This window comes from Myotis nattereri (genome assembly GCF_964212035.1).
Source record: "Myotis nattereri genome assembly, chromosome: 13".
NCBI lineage: Eukaryota > Metazoa > Chordata > Mammalia > Chiroptera > Vespertilionidae > Myotis > Myotis nattereri.
In genome coordinates this window covers 24,768,730-24,789,452 of record NC_138088.1, presented here as the reverse complement: position 1 = coordinate 24,789,452, position 20,723 = coordinate 24,768,730, and the positions used below count along the sequence as shown (strand labels likewise).

Here is a 20,723-nt window from a genome sequence, read left to right as displayed (position 1 = left end):
TCACTGGAAAAATATCCTCAGGTTAATAAAAATAAATAAATAAAACTTACAACCAATTATAATCCATGTGAATAATTCCAATACATATATGGATTAAATTAATACAACACTAATTTTTTTAATTAAATCTTTATTGTTCAGATTATTACATTAGTTACTCTTTTTTCCCACCATAACTCCCCTCCACCCAGTTCCCACCCCACCCTCTGCCCTCACTCCCTACCCACTGTCCTCATCCATAGGTGCACGATTACTGTCCAATCTCTTCCCTCACCCCACACCTCTTCCCCCCCCCCCCAAGAATAGTCCATTCCCTTTCTATGTCCCTGATTCTATTACAATCGCCAGTTCATACTGTTCATCAGATTATTTATTCCCTTGATTTTTAGATTCACTTGTTAATAGATGTGTATTTGTTGTTCATAATTTGTATCTTTACCTTTTTCTTCTTCTTCCTCTTCTTAAAGGATACCTTTCAGCATTTCATATAATACTGGTTTGGTGGTGATGAACTCCTTTAGCTTTTTCTTATCTGTGAAGCTCTTTATCTGGCCATCACTTCTGAATGATAGTTTTGCTGGATAAAGTAGTCTTGGTTGTAGGTTCTTGGTATTCATCACTTTGAATATTTCTTGCCACTCCCTTCTGGCCTGCAAAGTTTCTGTTGAGAAATCAGCTGACAGTCGTATGGGTATTCCCTTGTAGATAACTGATTTTCTTTCTCTTGCTGCTTTTAGGATTCTCTCTTTGTCTTTTGCTCTTGGCATTTTAATTATGATGTGTCTTAGTGTGGTCCTCTTTGGGTTCCTTTTGTTTGGGGTTCTCTGCGCTTCCTGGACTTGTAAGTCTATTTCTTTCACCAGGTAGGGGAAGTTTTCTGTCATTATTTCTTCAAATAGGTTTTCAATATCTTGCTCTCTCTCTTCTTCTGGCACCCCTATAATTCGGATGTTGGTACGCTTGAAGCTGTCCCAGAGGCTCCTTACACTATCTTCGTATTTTTGGATTCTTTTTTCATTTTGCTTTTCCGGCTGGGTGTTGTTTCTTCGTATTTCAAATCTTTGACTTGATTCTTGCGATCCTCTGGTCTGTTGTTGGGAGTCTGTATAATGTTCTTTATTTCAGTCAGTGTATGCTTAATTTCTAGTTGGTCCTTTATCACAACATCAAGGGTCTCATTAGATTTCTTGAGGATCTCACTACATTTATCAGCGGACTCACCAGTCTTTTCGAGGGCCTTATTAAGTTTATCGGCGGCTTCTAGACAGTTCTTTAAAGACCTTAAAAGTGTGGTTTTGAACTCTATATCCAGCAGTTTGCTTTCCTCCCATTCTGTCGTTTGTGTCCTGTTTCTTTGTCTCGGCATTTTTTATGCTTCGCTGTGTCGATAGAGTTCCTTTCTGTGCTAAGTGTCCCAATTAGTGTCTACCCTGAGGTAGACACTCTTGGTGCACCCCCTTGTGGGCTTTGTGCACAGTCTTGTTGTAATTAAGCCTTGATTGTTGTAGTTATCACTGTGAGGAATTGACCTCCAGGCCAGTTGGCTGTGAGAATCAGCTGTGTCTGCAGTGGGAGAACTTCTGTGCTGGAGACACCCCTCTGGGGCTAGACTTGCTTCAATGGGGCTTTGTTGCTCACTGAGTCTTCCCCCTGAGTGTGTCTTTTATGGTTCCACAGAGCTGCAAACTGGATGGTCCCACTCTGACCTCTGGGCTTCCTAGCTCCTGGATCTCTAGGGAGGTGCTAACCTAGCCTTTGCCTGAGGCTATCCAGCAAAAGTCTCCCTGTAGGGCTTGGGCGGGGCGGGTCCCACGGGATCAACAGGGCGGGGTTAGCAATTATGGCTGCTCTCAGTCTTGCCCTCAGAGGCTCTGCTTCTCATTGTCCCAGTAATTGCTGCAAGCCCCACAGAGAGAAAGCCGCCCTAGGGTTCTGAGCGATGCCAGACAGTCCCGCTTCTCCCGTATGAGTCTGGGTCCCTAGAGACTTGCCTGGAGCTGGAGCCCAGAGTCTGAGACTCCCTCCCGATTGAAAACAATAACCACGTCCTCAGCCGCCAGCCTGCTCTGCATGCACTCCGCACCTTAGTATTTTACTTCAGCACTGCACCTCCTCTGAGTCTCGGTATGTTTTACTCTTTCCTCCTCGTTGTAGAATTTCCACTCAGCCAGCCTTCCTATGGTTCTGGATGATGTCCATTCCGTCTTTTAGTTGTATTTTTGAAGTGGCTGTTCGAGGCAGCAAACTCCGGTGTTTACCTATGCCGCCATCTTGGTTTCTCCAATTTGCAACACTAATTTTGAGACTTAGAAAATGTTAATTTCACTTCTAAATCATTATATTAAAAAAAAGTAACAGCATTAAGAACTCTTAATTTGACAGCATTTATTGAATTGGGGGCAAACTTGAGCTGAAATTCATAGAGATTTGGGGGAAACAATAAAAGAATGAAAAAGAGTCTGCTCAAAGATAGTAGACTAACAAGAGAGACACTCCTCAGAACCCTGAGACCACAAAGGCTTACTAACCATGCACTGAGATAGAAGGAAAAATACCCCACTCTTTTTACTTTTGAGTGTCTCCAAGAAAGCTGGATTGGTATGGAGCAAATGCAGCTTCAAAAAAATGTCTTGAGAATTCTAACACAAAACAGCCCTCATATGGATTCATTCACATCACCTTTGTGATACAAAAACTTCCAAGCTTTGAAATTAAAGTGGTCTAAGACCACTCAGAACATCAAGTTGGTACCATCTCAGATATACGGCAGATTCAACAGCAAATCCTCTATGGAGAAACCTACCATTTCCAGGCCTCAACATATTTTCACAAAACTCCCTCAACCATCTCAGCCTGGAAACGGTATATGTGGAAGAGTAAAATAAGGTAACATGACTGAGAACCAAGAGACAGCAAACAGGACAATATTTAGAAATGAGAATTAGCAGATGCAGATTACAACAGAATAATTATGAATACTGTACATTTAAAGAAATAAAAAGAGAAGTTTAGAAATATGTAGAAAACAGAATATTTTTTAAATGGGTAAGCAATAAATAAATGGGACTACATCAAACAAAAGAGTTTCTGCACAGCAAACTAAACCATCACCAAAATAAAAAGGGAGCCCAACTGAATGGGAGAACATATTCACCAATGATAATCTGATAAGAGGTTAATTTCCAAAACATATAAAGAACTCATACAACTCAACAAAAGGAAGACAAACAATCCAATTAAAAAATGGGCAAAGCACTTGAATAAATACTTCTCCAAAGAGGACATACAGTTGACCAATAGACATACAAAAAAATAAAATGCTGAACATCATTAATCATCAGAGAGATGCAAACTAAAATGACAATGAGGCATCACCTCACATCTGCCATAATGGCTACCATCAATAATCAACAAACAAGTGCTGGTGAGGATGTGGAGAAAAGAGAACCCCAGTACACTGCTGGTGGGAATGAAGATTGGTGTGGTCACTATGGTAAACAGTATAGAGCAGGGGTCCTCAAACTTTTTTAACAGGGAGCCAGTTCACTGTCCCTCAGACCGTTGGAGGGCCGGACTATAGTTTAAAAAAAAACTATGAACAAATTCCTATGTACATTGCACATATCTTATTTTGAAGTGAAAAACCAAAACAGGAACAAATACAATATTTGTATTTGCATGTGGCCCGCGGGCCATAGTTTGAGGACCCCTGGCTATAGAGCATATATCCCAAGGATCCCGAAACACCAGTCAGAAAGAATATATACACCACTATGTCATAGCAGCATTATTTACAATAGCTAAGATATGGAAACAGCCCAAGTGCCCATCAATAGATGAGTGGATAAAAAAGCTATGGTAGCCCTGGCTGGTTTGGCTCAGTGGATAGAGCATCAGCCTGTGGACTGAAGGGTCCTGGGTTTGATTCCGGTCAAGGGCACATGTCGGGGTTGCGGGCTCGATCCCCAATAGGGGGCGTGCAGAAGGCAACCGATCAATGATTCTCTCTCACCATTGATGTTTCTATCTCTCTCTCCTCTCTCCTTCTCCCTTCCACTCTGAAACTAATAAAAATATATTTTAAAAAAAGCAGCTATGGTATATTTACACAATGGAATACTCTGTGGCTGTAAAAAAGGATCTCTTAACCTTTGCAACAGCAGAGATGGACCTTGAGACAATTATGCTAAGTAAAATCTGCAGGGTCAGAGGAATACAACTGTCACATGATCTCACTTATATGTGGAATCTAATGAACAAAATAAACTGATGAACAAAATAGGTCCAGAGGCATGGATGCATGGAACAGACTGGCAGATCTCAAGCAAAAAACTAATATGCATACTAGAGGCCTGGTGCACAAAATTTGTGCATGGGGGTGTCCCTCAGCCTGGCCTGCACTCTCTCCCAATCCGGGACCCCTCAGGGGATGTCCGACTGCTGGTTTAGGCCCGATCCCGCAGGGCAATCGGATATCCCTCTCGCAATCCGGGACCGCTGGCTCCTAATCACTCTGCCTGCCTGCCTGCCTGCCCCAACCGCTCGCTGCGCCCATCACCACACCGCCACCGCTGCCTCTGGCCTTCCTCTGCAGGAGGTGACTGGCCTCCCTCAGGGGAAGGCGCCGCCCCCATCACCCTGCTGCTGCTGCCACTGCTGGCCCTTGGCCCTCACTCTCTAGCACTGGCCCTGCCCCCCGCTCACTGGTGAGTGGAGGGCGATCTGGGGCCAGGCCAAGTGGGGTAGGGGTTGTGGGATATTGAGGCACAGCAGGTCACACCCCATCCAGCCTCTGTGGAGGTGTGGTGCCGGGACCCGGCCCCTGCCGCTGCCTCTGTGTCTGCATCTGCGGATGAGGCAGCACTGTGAATGGGACCGCGCAGCCACCTCTCCCGCCGCCTCTGTGGAAGGGGCTGCGGCACTGGACTGGCCTGCTCCACTGGCCGTTGCCCTTAACAGCTGCTGCTTTGTCCAGAAGGACTTTGGTCTATCCAATCTAATTACCATATTACTCTTTTATTAGTATAGACTAGAGGCCCGGTGCACAAAATTTTGTGCACTCGGGGGGGAGGGGGGCCCTCAGCCCGGCCTGTGCCCTCTCGCAGTCAGGGACCCCTCGGGAGATAACGACCTGCTGGCTTAAGCCTGCTCCTGGGTGGCAGAGGGCAGGCCCAATCCCTAGGTGCAGCCCCTGGTCGGGCTCAGAGCAGGGCCGATTGGGGAGTTGGGGCTCCACCCCCTGTCATGCAAAGAGCAGGGCGATTGGGAGGTTGTGATGCCACCCTCAATCACGCTCAGGGTAGGGCTGATTGGGGGGTTGGGGCACCGTCCCGTCACACTCAAGGGAGGGTCGATGGGGAGGTTGCGGCGCCACACTCTGTCACGCACAGAGCAGGGCCAATCAGGGGGTTGGGGCGCCGCCCTCTATCACCCACAGAGCAGGGCCGATCAGGGGGTTGGGGCGCCGCCACTCTCACACTTTGGGCAGGGCCGATGGGGAGGTTATGGCTCTACCCCATCACACACAGAGGGGGCGGGGGGGGTGTATTGGGGCGCCGCACCCTGTCACACACAGAGCCGCAGGGCGATCAGGGGGTTGGGGCGCCTTCCCCTGTCACGAACAGAGCAGGGCGGAATGGGAGGTTGTGGCCCCGCTCCGTCACACACAGAGCCGCAGGGCGATCAGGGGGTTTGGGCGCTGCCCCGTCACGCTGATCCCGGTGTCAGGAGGCCTCGTGGCTCCGCTGATTCCAGTGCTGGGAGGCATATTACCCTTTTACTATATAGAATAGAGGCCTGGTGCACGGGTGGGTGCCGGCTGGTTTGCACTGAAGGGTGTCCTGGATCAGGGTGGGGGTCCCCCCTGGGGTGCCTGGCCAGCCTGGGTGAGGGGATGATGGCTGTTTGCAGCTGGTCACACACCCTTCAGGGTGGGGGTCCCCACTGGGGTGCCTGGCCAGTCTGGGTGAGGGGCTGAGGGCTGTTTTCAGGCTGGGGGTGACTGAAGCTCCCAACCGCTCCTTTTTTCTTTTTTTTCTTTTTTTTATTCTGGGCCAGCTTTAGCTTTGAGGCTTGGCTCCAGCTCTTAGGCCTCTGCTGCTGAAAGTAGGTTTCTGGCCTTTGTTTACAATGTTGCGATCCTGCTGGCTGAAGCCTGGGACTAAAGCAGGTTTCTGGGGTTTGGTTTAGCTTCTATATTTGTTACATAGTTGCTTAGAGTTGCAGCTCAGAGGCCTGCAGCAGCAGGCGGGAAACTTTGGAGTCCTCCGTCACTGAAGCAAGCAAGCCTCATGTTAGTTTCAAGCTGCCTGGCTGCCGACTGCCATCTTAGCTGGCAGTTAATTTGCATATCACCCTGATTAGCCAATGGGAAGGGTAGCGGCCGTACACCAACTACCATGTTTCTCTTTTATTAGATAGGATATGCATAGCCCATGGACACAGACAACAGTGTGGTGAAGAATGGTGTGGGAGCTGGATAGAGGGGGGAAGAGGAGGAAAAATAGGGGACATCTGTAATACTGTCAACAAAAAATAAACTTAAAAAAAATGGTTAAGCAGAATTGGAAAAGAACCAAATAGAACTTTTAAGTATAAGAAAGAGAGATTAAATGGGATTTTTTAGAAAAGCAATGGATGGATAAAAGCTTATTAGATACACTGAAAAGAACAAGTAAACTGGAAGTCAGTTCATAGGAAATACATGCATCACAGAGGCCAAGCAATAAAATGATAAACAGTATGCAAATATTCACGAGAATGTGAAGAGTACTTTAAAAGTCTCATTCAGAGTTCCACTACTGAAGGAAAGGGGTTCTGATACTGAACAAAACCATTATCTTGTATCCACCAGATATACACGTTAGTAAAAAATGCTGACATTCATCAAATAGCCACATAAAATATATAAAATTATACTTGTGATATATCAAGTTAGGAAAATTTACTAAGTACTTTCCTCAACTTATTTATTTTTGTAAAATATATTTTTATTGATTTCAGAGAGGAAGGGAGAGGGAGAGAGAAATGGAAACATCAATGATGAGAGAATCACTGATCAGCTGCCTCCTGCACGCCCCCTATTGGGGATCGAGCCTGCAACCCGGGCATGTGCCCTTGACCAGAATCAAACCTGGGACACTTCCTGGTTTGGATCTATCCACTGAGCCAAACCAGCTACTTTCCTCAAATTGGATCATGGATTTTGAGAGCTCTTCCATGAAAACATGAAGTAATATGTGAGATATGAATCAAGTTAAGTAGGAAAGTGCTCTTAGCAGAGAGAACATTATGTGCAAAGGCATGAGGCAGAAGAAAATACTGTATCTTTCAAAAACTCAAAGAAAATTATAGGGATGAGTTATGAAAAACAATAGGGCAGCAGAGGGTAGGGGTGGTTCTTAATGCCATAAGAGCAAAATCATGCAGTCTATTAAATAGATAATTTGGTTTTCCCTAAGATTAATGAGAAGTCAATGAAGAACTTTAAACAATTAAGGTGTAATATTAGATTTTGATTTAGAAAACATAAGTCACAATAATTGCCTCTTTTGGGGAACCAAAGGACATTGGGAATTCTTTATAAATCATTACCAAATTAACATCCTTAAAGTAATCACAACTATAACAAATCAATTAAGAAGATCATTATAAATCAACTAGAGGCCTGGTGCATGAAATTCATGCAGGGGGTGGGGGGTTCCCTCAGCCCGGCCTGTGCCCTCTCACAGTACGGGAGCCCTTGGGGGATGTCTGACTGACGGCTTAGGCCCGGGAGCGGGCCTAAGCCGTCAGCTGGACATCCTTAGCGCTACCATGGAGGTGGGAGAGGCTCACGCCACCACCACTGCATTCGCCAGCTTTGAGCCCGACTTCTGGCTGAGCAGCACTCCCCCTGTGGGAGTGCACTGACCACCATGGGGCAGTTCCTGCGTTGAGCACATGCCCCCTGGTGGTCAGTACGTGTCATAGCAATCGGTTGTTCTGCCATTTGGTTGATTTGTATATTAGCCTTTTATTATACAGGATTGCCCTAGCAATGGAGAACTTCCCTCATATCATTAAGAGATAAGAGAAAGGTAGTCATCGGACATCTTTTTATTCTCTTGTATACAATGAAATTGTCATTTTACATTTTTTATTTTTTTGACCTAAAACCCTACTAACCATTTCTTAGTTTAACCAATTTTTTCATTTTTATAGTTTTTATATATGTTTCAGATCTCTGGATTGAATAATCTTTTTTTTAATCCTCACCTGAGGATAGGTTTTTATTGATTTGAATGAGAAAGGGAGAGAGAGAGAAAGTCTAAAAGAACATATAATAACCTGTGGAAAAGTATGAAAATTATCACTTGTAACCTTATTTTTAAACTTTTCAATACACACCTGCTTCTGTCCTCGGTAAGTTACTTAACTATATCATGTCTCCCTCAGCTCACTCATCTGGAAAATAGAAATAATGCCAGCATTTATCTCAAAGGGATGATGTAAAACTCAGAAAAATGGATGGAACTTGGTAAGCCTTCAAAAATTAGTTATATTACTCATATTATTTAACACATGTAGCCGCAACACTCCATAAAAAACACCTCCATCCTGAGACAAGGAAGGCTATAGGAAGCTTTATGTCCATTTTAAATTACATCTAGGTGTGATTATGACTCATCTAGAATTAATCACAATTTTGGAATATAAAAGATGTATCATAACTGTACTTCATTAGTACACAATGTATGCCATTGGCATATAATGGTAATAACATGCATGTTGGATTAAACAAAATGAAAGACAAAAGAGAAAAGGGATTTAAGGGAGATTGGTGCTGATTTAGGCATTGTGAGACAAACTAAATTCACTTTTATGGGGAGCAATGTTCAGAAGAAAAAGACCTATTAACCAGAATGAGCAAATTTAAGGGAGTTCTCTTTCAGGAGAAAAGCAAGGGATATGAATCAGCCTATGAAAATAATGAGGCTTTAGAAATATGGGTCAGGCAGATTCAACAAATAATGCTGATAATACTAGGAACTAGTACTGGAAAATTACTTGTATTCTGACCTAAAAGGGACTCTTGACTACTTTAATACATATGGAGGACAAGGTAGCCATGGGACAATGACATTCCATCTCAGTTGCTAAGGCTCAGGGAATACACCTATGGGAATCCTATGGATCTCCAAACCTATTGAAGTTCATCTAGGGCACATATAATTTCATTTATGTACTATGACTATCCCTGCCCTCATGACTCGTCAAAAGAAGACATACCATATATATAAATAAAATAGAAAAATATGCTAATTAACTGGGATGCCAGAAAGGGTCGACCGGACAGGAGGAGGTTGTGTGTGCAGCGTTGGGGGCAGGGCAGCAGGGGCCCGGTGTGCCTGTGCTAGGACAGTGGTCGGCAAACCACAGCTCACAAGCCACATGCGGCTCTTTGGTCCCTTGAGCGTGGCTCTTCTACAAAATACCATGTGCGGGCGCGCACATACACTGTGATTGAAACTTCGTGGCCCATGCGCAGAAGTCGGTTTTCAGCCTGGGCGAGTCTATTTTGAAGAAGTGGCGTTAGAAGAAGTGAGGGATGTCGATTGGTCAAGTGACGGGAGATGCGGCGCAGGCGGGCCGCAGGATACGCAGCGTGGGGGAGGTACATTGTTTTGAGGTACGTTCGCTGAGGTCGACCCCTTCCAACTCTCTCATCCACACTCGTCTATCTGAAACAAGTATACAAGACGAGTGTGGATGAGAGAGTTGGAAGGGGTCGACCTCAGCAAACGTACCTCAATCAGATTGAGGACGTTTGTAGCAAAGGCCAGCTTAGGAGTACCCTAATTAAGTTAATAACAATGTACCTACCTATACAGTTTAAGTTTAAAAAGTTTGGCTCTCAAAAGAAATTTCAATTGTTGTATTGTTGATAGTTGGCTCTGTTGACTAATGAGTTTGACGACCAATGGTCTAGAGCAGCCGTGGGCAAACTACAGCCCGCGGGCCGGATCCGGCCCATTTGGCTGTTCTATCCGGCCTGCGGAGCCAAAAGAGCGGAGGGTTCTCTTGCTCTCCCCTCCGCTCCTTCACCAGCAGCAGTGTTAACATGTATTAGTTCACACAAACACTCCATCCATGCTTTTGTTCTGGCCCTCCGGTCCAGTTTAAGAACCCATTGTGGCCCTTGAGTCAAAAAGTTTGCCCACCCCTGGTTTAGGGGAAGGCCTGATCAACAGTGGCCACAGCTGCTTCAAAGGCCAGAGAGGGAGGGAGGCAGGGCCGGACCGGCAGCGCCCGCAGCTTCTGCGGGGTCCGGGGAGCAGGCAGGGCCAGACCTGTAGCTCAAGGGTGGACGGCGCCACGTGATTTTGAATTGCGCATGCTAGGCTCTTAGTCTAATTTAATATAAGAGAAACATGCAAATTGACCATACCTCCGTTACACCCACAAGCCATGCCCACCAGCCAATCAGGAGCGACTACGCAAATTAACCCAACTAAGATGGCAGTGGCCAAGGAGCTGGAGCGAGCAGGAGGCTTAGGTTGCCCTGGCGATGGAGGAAGCCAAGCTTCCCCCCTGCCCTGCCCACCCTGAGCTCCACTCAAGGCTACAAAGTTTCAATTACAGAAGATAAATAAATCCCAGATATCTGCTTCCAGCCCACAGCGGTGGCCAACCTGAAAACTGCCATCAGCCCCTTACCCAGGCTGGCCAGACACCCCAGCAGGGACCCCCACCCTGAAGGGGCTGTGGGAAGCCTGAAATCGGCCCTCAGCCCCTCACCCAGGCTGGCCATACCCCCATGGTGTGAGGGTCCCCGCTGGGGTGCTTGGCCAGCCTGCAAACAGCCCTCAGCCCCTCAAACAGGCTGGCCAGGCACCCCAGTGGGGACCCCACCCTGAAAGGGGTGTGACCAGCCTGAAAACAGCCCTCAGCCCCTCACCCAGGCTGGCCACGAACCCCAGCGGGACCCCCACCCTGATCCAGGACACCCTTCAGGGCAAACCAGCCAGCCTCCACCCATGCACCAGGCCTCTATCCTATATAATAAAAGGGTAATATGCAAATTGGCCCTAACAGCAGAACGACTGGCAATGACTAGTCACTATGACACACACTGACCACCAGGGGGCATATGCTCAATGCAGAAGCTGGCAAGTGGACATCCCCCGAGGGCTCCTGGGCTGCCAGAAGGATGTCTGACTGCCAGCTTAGGCCCGATCCCCCCGGGGACCGGGCCTAAGCCAGCAGGTGGACATCCCCCAAGGGGTTCCAGACTGCGAGAGGGCACAGGCCGGGCTGAGGGACCCCCCCCCCCTCCCCAGTACACAAATTTTTGTGCACCGGGCCTCTAGTATAGTATAGTTAGCAAGAACAGAAACTCTTCTGAATATGAATTGTACCCTCATTGTAGGAGAGAGGTTAGGGTTAGGGTTAGGGTTAAGGACCAGATTGGCTCAGTGGATAGAGCGTCAATCTATGGACTGTAGGGTCCCAGGTTCAATTCTGGTCAAGGGCATGTACCTTGGTTGCAGGCACAACCCCAGCAGGGGGTGTGCAGAAGGCAGCTGATCAATATTTCTCTCTCATCGATGTTTCTAACTCTCTATCCCTCTCCCCTCATCTGTAAAAAAATCAATAAAATATATATTTAAAAAAATAGTAAAGAAATAAAATAATCTGCTATCTAATTCATTTATTAAAATCTATTTCTAAAATAAAAATTATGTTATGAAGTTATTACATTAAAATTTCCAATTAGAAAATAATAGTTGTTTTTATCAAAGACAAATTAGAGTCAGGCATAATCCCACTGTTCTCAAAAATGATTTCAATTACTTTATAACATTTTCTAATTACATAATTTTGATACTGCTATAATAAAGATCTGTGCTTTTTACTGGAATTTTATTTGCCCATATTTCCCTAAAGTATTAATTATTTTTAAAGCTGCATCTCAGAATATCAATATAACAATATTCATAAACTGTCAAACATCAGAGTTATGTTTTGTTTTTAAATGTATTTTTATTGATTTCAGAGAGGAAGGGAAGACAGCGAGGTAGAAACATCAATGATGAGAGAGAATCATTGATTGTCTGCCTCTTGCATATCTCCTACTGGGGGGATTAAGCCCACAATCTGGGCATGTGCCCTGCCTGGGAATCAAACCGTGACCTCCTGGTTCATAGGTCAATGCTCAACCACTGCGCAAAACAGACATCAGAGTTGTTTCCCTTTTTTTTCCCTTTAGTTGGACTATAATGAACATCTTTCTGTGTGTAACATTATGCCTTTCAGTTTTCTATCTGCAATCCTAGCATACTGTCTGGCTCATATAAGATGCCTGATAAACATTAACTGAACTGAATACAATTTTTACTTTTCAAGATTTTGTAAAGATAATTTCCTAAAAGTAGAATGAATCAAAGCATATGAATTTCTTTAAGGTTCTTACAACATAATGCTTTCCTCTAAAATCATGTCATTTTTATGACCCATAAGAAATAAATGAGTACTCGTTCATTACAGTATTTCCCAGTATTAGATTTTATCATTTGAAAATTTCAATACTTACTTTTTTTTTTAAATATATTTTATTGATTTTTTACAGAGAGGAAGGGAGAGAGATAGAGAGTTAGAAACATCGATGAGAGAGAAACATCAATCAGCTGCCTCCTGCACATCTCCTACTGGGGATGTGCCCGCAACCCAGGTACATGCCCTTGACCGGAATCGAACCTGGGACCTTTCAGTCCGCAGGCTGATGCTCTATCCACTAAGCCAAACCGGTTTCGGCTCAATACTTTCTATATATATAATTTGACCTCAGAAAGTGAAGAGAAGTCATAATTCTGACAATATATTGTCTTTACTACCACTTCACTAGTTACCAAAGTACAATAACTAATAATTCTAATTCTGGAAACTCAATTGTAATTATGTAAAAACTCTTTATTTCAAAATTCAATTCATAGTTGGAATTTGGCATATCTTCATATTTTAGTAACATCTGGTTGAGGTCATAATGTAAACCAAGTATGGCAATGTAATAGCCAGACATAAAGGCAATTTTGTGCCCAAGAACAGTGAATTCTACTTTCACTAGACACACACACACACACACAATCTAAAAGGAACATATTGATAAAGGTTTACACGTTTATGATCTGATGATCACAATTCCTGGTGAAACCAGAATAACCTATCTATGACGGTAAAACTGCACCGAGAAGAAAAAGTCTGAACTTCCTAAAACTCACTACAGAAATTCAGATAAATTATTGCAGATTAACATATTTAGTTGACAATAAAGAGATAAATTCTCTCCTACATCTTTAAAATAACCCATTTGGGTAATTATATATTTTTCCCCTGACAATTTCAGGAACTACAATTGTGTGTGATTAGAAAGAGGGCATCGATCATAAGCATTTTTATTATTTGTTTTGACTATTTGCAATGTTTCAAATTGGTTACTTACTTTTACAACTGGCTGTTTAACTTGCTATAATTCCCAGTAGGGTTCTTTTTCACTACCTGGAGTAAATTCATCATTTTAAAATAAGCAATTAATTACTATATGAGATGGATAGGATACTGTGCTACACTCCTAGGAAATATACAAAAATGACTAAGACATGATTCCTGTCCTCAAAGAACTTACAATCTAGTAAAGAAAGACAGACATACAAACATAAGAATAATACAAAGCAGAATGTGCTAGCTGTTAAAACAGAGGTGCAAACAAAGCTCTACAGGAGCACAGGATGGTGAGATTAATTCTGGTTGGGGTGATCTGGAAGATGGGCCAGCAGAAAAGTAGTAGAAAATTCTGCCCCTTAGAAAATACAGTAGTGTTACAACCCAGCTGGGTTAGGGTCAAAGCCCCACTCCCCACAGAAGGTTTTCCTAAAGGAGATGGAGCCAGGGCCCTAACCCAGTTAGGTAGGTGATTCGTTGATTTCAATTATGAGTGCCAACACTTTCTTTCCCTGGTACAAATAAATGTAATTTCATGAATATTTTACTTTATTAAAAAATATAAAATTTAACATTATATTAAGCAACTTACATAAAAATGTAAGTTACCTAGGCCTCCATCATCAGAATGGCCTCAGGTGGTACCCTGATCATACAGAACCAAACAAAAAATAGACACCATTTGAGCATGTTATATATGTGGTGCTCCAATATATGTTTTGCTACTGATATCCTGGGAAGAAAAATGAAGAGATGCCGGAGAAGTAAACTCTGCATTATACTATCCCATATTTTGTTACAGTTTTATTTATTTTTAAATTTTAAAAATAAATTTAGAATAGGTTAATGAGTTTACATGATTTTTTTTGTCCTGTCATGATTTAAAGAACTAGCAGGTATATTGTCAGTTTCTAATAATTTATCAAAATAAGTAGACAAGATAATAGAACCAATATGTAATATTTAACAGGTACCACAAGAGGGTGAAACTAGAAAGAGGATAATAAATATAAACATATGCAAGAACATAAAAGCAAGTATCATGTATACAGAGTTAAAAACATTAAATTTGTAGAAAAGCAAAGAGTATTAGTTCCCATTGTATTTCATTCTATTAACACCTAATATAGATCCCTAAAATTTCTCAAATTTGTAGATATTTTGTTTTGCTCTATAGGAATTTAAAAATTCTGGCTTCATAACTGCTGCTTGTAGATAAGCTTAAATGAGCCTTATTTTAATAAACAGATAGGAAAATAATAGACTCTGTCATGTACTATAAATAAATGAATGTTTGCAAAGTCTTGTAAAACTGAAAATGGTCATTTTCTAAAGATTTTCAAGCATTCTTATTTCAATTATTTGTTCTATTTATTTTTACAACATCTTGAAACAAAGAAAGAAAGCAGAAAGACACAGTCTAATTGTCTAAATTAAGGAACATACCCCATTATATAGACTTTCTTTAAATATAAACATACAATTCAAGAAGACTTGCTATCATAAAATTAGCTAAGCAAACCATGAAACAAATATGACAAGGTTTTTTTTATAATAGCTGTAATATAAAGAATGCTCATAACTATTATTATAAAAACACAAAACCCTAATAAGTAATTGAAAACAGACAATTCACAAAAAATACATTTTGCTAATAAATATAAAAAAATATTCATCACATTAAAGAAATGAAAATTAAAACAATGAAGTAGTATTTTTAAATATCAAATTAGTAGATATATAAATGGTGTAATCGTCAATTCAATTCTGCCCTCCTTAAGCTGTAAAAATCCTCCGTTTGCATGTTTGTTTGGGATTTAAAACAAGATGGTATAAAAATAAGTAATCAGCCCTAGCCACTTTGGCTCAGTGGATAGAGTGTCAGCCTGCAAACTGAAAGGTCTGGTCATGGCACATGCCCAGGTTGCTCGATCCGCAGTAGGCAGCCAATCAATGATTCTCTCTCATCACTGATGTTTCTATCTCTCTCTCCCTCTCCCTCCCTCTCCAAAATCAATAAAAAATATATTTAAAAAAATAATAAGTAATCAATGCTTGCAGGTGAGGGGGGCATAGGAACTAGGGTGTTAGGGTCCAGGTGAGATGAAAAGGCCCATACACTGAATGGAGACAATGTGAGTAAGTACAACGTTTAAATAATTCGTGGAGTATCAGAAGATTTTTAGATTTTTGTTGTTTTCAAGTTCATACCCTCAGCCAGTAATTCTATTGTAATTCTAAATTTTAAAAATAATCATAATTGCAGACAAAGATTTATCACAGTTATTTACAATCACACAAAAACTAGAAACAACTACAATACCAATTATTAAAAAACTGAAATATGATGTTAGTTATTGCCCTGTGAAGAGAAAGGTATATAATGTAAAACATCAAGTTAAAAAAAAAAAAGGCAGGACCTACAATTTTAATGCAGTCTTACCTAAAACTATGATTAAAAGAAAACAGAGATTTGTATCATGTTGCTTTACTTCGTTTATTAGTTTCATATATATTTGTGTGTGTGCATGTGCGTCTATAATCTTTAGGGTTTTCTATATATAGGATCATTTCATCTGCAACCATATAATTTTACTGCTCCTTTCAAATGTAAATGCCTTCCCCCATTTTCTTGTTTAACTACTCTGTCTAGAAATTTCAATACTATCTTGAATAGAATATCATCGCTGTCTTGTTCCCAATCTTAGTGGAAAAGCTTCCAGCTTTTCACAATTGAGTACTATGTTAACTAAGCAGAAGGATATAAAATCAACATGTAAGTAAGCCAGCTACATTTTTATACTCTAATAACAAACAATCTAAAAATAAAAATTAACAAAACAATTCCATTTACAATAGCATCAAAAGGAAAAAAATTACATAGGAATTAACTAAGGAGGTGAAACACTGGTATACTGGAAACTACAAAACACTGCTAGAAGAATTTAATGACTTAAATAAATGGAAAGACATCCTGTGTTTATGAATTAGAAAGTGTAATATTGTTAACATGTCAATGCTACCCACAGCCATCTACAGTTTTAATGCAAACCCTATCAAAATCCCAACAACAGAGAAAAATCCTGAAACTCATATGGGACACTAAGTAGCTAAAACAATCTTGAAAAAGAATGAAGTTAGAGGACTCACACTTCATGATTTTAAAACTTCCTATAAAGCTACAATAATCAAAACAGTGTGGTACTGGCATCAAGACGGACATACAGACTAATGAAAGAGAGAGCTGGGAAACAAATTCTTGCATATATGTATAAATAATTTTTGCCAAGGGTGCCAAGCCACTCAATGGAGAAAGGACAATCTTTTCTTCAACAAATGGTGCTGGGAAAATTGGATATCCACAAGCAAACAAAAGAAGTTGGACTCTTACTTAAAATCATAAACAAAAATGAACTCAAAATGGATCAAAGGCCTACATGTAAGACCTAAAACAATAAAACTCTTAGAAGAAAACATACGACAAAAGCTTCATGACACTAAATTTGGCAATGACTTCTAGGATATGACACCAAAGATACAAGTAACAAAAGAAAAACCAGACAAATTGAACTTCATGAGAATTATAATTATTATTGCATCAAAAGATACTGTCCACAGAGTTAGAAAGGCAATCCACAGATTGGAAAAAAATATCTGCAGATTATATCTGGTAAGGAATTAATATACAGATAACTCCTAAAACTCAGTAACAAAAACAAACAATCCAATTCAAAAAATGGACTAAGGACTTGAATAGACATTTCTCCAAAGAAGATACACAAATGGCCAAAAAGCACATGAAAGATGCTCACCATCACCAATCATTAGGGGAATGCAAATCAAAACCAGGACAGCCCGGCCAGTGTTGCTCAGTGGTTGTGATCTATGACTCAGAAGGTTACAGTTCGATTCCCAGTCAGGGCACATGCCTGGTTGTGAACTAGATCCCCATTCAGGGGTATGCAGGAGGCAGCCGATCAGTGATTCTCTCTCATCATTGATGCTTCTATCTCTCTCTCCCTTTCCTTTTCCTCTCTCTCTAAAATCAATAAAAACATATTTTAAAAATTAAAAACAAGTGTTGCTGAGAATGTAAAATAGAACTGCTGTGGAAACCTGTATGGAAAATTCTCAAAAAAATTAAAAATAAAATTACCATATGATCCGGCAACCCACTTCTGGATTTATACCCAAAAGAATTGAAAGCATGATCTAAAAGAGGTATGTATATGTTCACCCATGTGCACAGCAATATTATTCAGCATAGCCAAGAGGTGGAAGCAACATAAGTGTCCATCAATAGACAAAAGGATAAATACTAGTACAATATAGGATAAATGCTAGTACAACTAGGATAAATACTTGTATATACCTACAATGGAATATTATTTAGCCTTATAAAAGAAATTCTGACAGGCTACAACATGGAGGAATCTTGCAGACATTGTGCTAAATGAAATAAGCCATCACAAAAAGACAAACATTGTATGATTCCATTTACATGAGGTACTTAGAGTAGTCAAAATCATAAAGACAAAGTAAAATGGTGGTTTCGGGGTCTGAGAATAGGAGGGGATGAATACAGGTTCCGTTTTGCAAGATGGAATAAGTTCTATAGATAGATGGATGTACAACAATGGGAACATACTTAATGCCACTGAACTTTATACCTAAAAATGATTAAAATGGAAAATTTTATGTTAAGCATATATTAGCATAATTAAAAATTTTAAAAATCTGTGGGGGGAAAAGAAAGCAGAGAAATTTATTTTATAAGAAGATACATCAAAGTAAGTTGGCTCTTTGGTAGTGAAAGTAGGATGATTATGATTTTCTACTTTATACCATTTTCCAATTTTTTTACAATGTGTGCATTTTTTTGTGCACATTAGAAAAACTAAGTTGAAATTTAAAAGGAGGTTTAGTGATTATTTAAGTAGTTTTGTGAGGTTAAAAGGTTTACAACACAAATTTCTAAAATGACACAAGTTATTTCCTAAAGAAATTTTCTCCAAAATACTAAAAACTTATGAATATACATTAGGAATTGATCTTGATTTTAACCCAAAGATTTTTTAAAGTTATGTTTATTCATTAACTATAATACTAAGGCACAGTTTCTGGCATTACTGATATTGCTGATTCCTGGTTTTGAGACTTTTCATGCAAAATTCACATCCAATATAATAAAAGCCTAATATGCAAATTGCCCCCTTGGGCAGTCGTTTGACAGGGAAACTGCGAGTTCAACCGCTCACTATGACGTGCGCTGACCACAGGGGTGGGGGGGTGGGGGGGGTGCAGAACTTGGCGGGCGTCGGTAACACGGCGCTGGCAGCAGGTGGCAGTGGAGGTGCTGCTGGCCCCAACGGGCCCTGACGAGAGCAGGACTGCAGCGGGATGGAAGAGCAGGTGAGTGGGCACCAACTTCTTTTGTTTGCTTGTGGCACCTGATGGAGACCAGCGACTGGCAGGCCCTGATCGCCTGACTGGGGTCAGGCCCCGGGCTGGAATAGGAAACTGGGGGTGGGTGGTAGCGACCAAACTCCTGCGGCACCCAGGAAGGGGGCTGTGATCTCTTGCCAGCTACCTGGGGGTCAGGGGGATGGGGATGGAGGTACATTGAGAATGTTGGGTGTCTGCCGAACTTGCTCTCACTCCCTCTGCTACCCTCCCCCAGGACGCCAGGGCTCACGTGCCAGGAAGGGCCCCTGCTCAGGTGCTGGGCACCCGTGAGGAGCCCGACCGGCACCCACACAGCTTCTTCTGGGTGAGCCGGGCTGTAGCCGCCAGGACCACAGGGTCTGGTCGGGCTCCCTGTGGGTTCGCACAGGAGCCGGTCTGCTAGGCCCGCCAGGAGAGAGCGTGCTGCCCGCCCAGCTTCCGTGCAGCACCGCTGGGCAGCCCGGAGGTCCACGCTGTGCCCCTGCTCATGGTGTCTGGCCACATTCACCACATCTTCACATGGGGACTCTTGCGCCGTGACTCAGGTCGAGAGGGGCACGTGGGGGTTTGGGGGCCCAGGTGCTGCCCAGAGCCCAGTGGTCAGCTGGGACCTGCCCTTCCACGCCAGACACTCACTCTTTGATCACCGGTCAGGCCTAGGGACCACATCTATGCATGAATTTTGTGCACCAGGCCTCTAGTATGTGTCATAATTACTCACAAGTTTTAACCAATTTTTGAGTTAATGTTTATAAAATAAAAAAGCATGCTAGTCATGGTTTTAAAAACTACACATTAACCATTCTACATATTCATTCAACCAATTATTTTTAATACCAATCATGGATAAAATTATCTTCTTTATTTTGCTAAAGTATTCACAGTATCCTATCAAAAAAATCACCTTTTGTCTTTCCATATTATATTTTTCTTTTAAAAATGACATTAATTCAATTCACTGCATCTCCTCCCTCCCTATCTTTTCTTTTTAAATACTTATCTCCTCATACTTTTAAAATGTTAACCAAAAAGAAAAATTTGTAAGTAGTATAATTATTAGCAACTAAAACTATCCTTGTAAATAATTAATTTATGTTTTAAAAATCTGAAAGTAAATACCCTGACAATACTTATACCAAACTAGAGGCCCGGTGCACGAAATCCGTGCACAGTTAGTGTCCCTCAGGCCAGCCTGCACCCTCTTGCAGTCTGGGACTCCTCAGTGGATATTCGCCTAAGCCGGAAGTCGGATATCCCTCTTGCAGTCCGGGACCCCTTGGGGGATGTCCGCCTAAGCTGGCAGTTGGACATCCCTATCGCAATTCGGGATCCCTTGCTCCTTACCGCCCACCTGCTTGCTCCTTACTGCTCAACTCACTGCTCCTTAGCAGCAGGCTCCTTACCACTTGGCTCGTTAGTGCTGCTGTGAAGGTGGGAGAGGCTCCCGCCACCACTGCTACACTCAGTAGCAGTGAGCCCAGCTTCTGGCTGAGCAGCGCTCCCCCTGTGGGAGCACACTGACCACCAGAGGGCAGCTCCTGCATTGAGAGTCTGCCCCTGGTGGCCAGTGCACATCATAGCAACCAGTCGTTCCGCCGTTACGGTCACTTAGGCTTTTATTATATAGATACCTGAAATAAGTTTTAATGGCTTTTAAAATATTTCTTTAATATTAATGTAAAAACATTTTTTATTCATATACATTGCATACCTATTACATGCTAAACAATGTCAGAAAACTGAGATAACAATGGTTAAACAGATGTGGCTTTTTTCCTCATACAATTAATGATCTTATT

General features: G+C 42.0%; 1 protein-coding gene across 1 annotated transcript in view; it reads right to left on the bottom strand.

The window, feature by feature from the left end:
* Nucleotides 1–20,723, bottom strand: part of JMJD1C (jumonji domain containing 1C) — a gene marked incomplete at its 5' end in the record, with an annotated part of 215,247 nt that overhangs the window by 139,948 nt on the left and 54,576 nt on the right. The gene's annotated exons all lie outside the window — the stretch shown is intronic.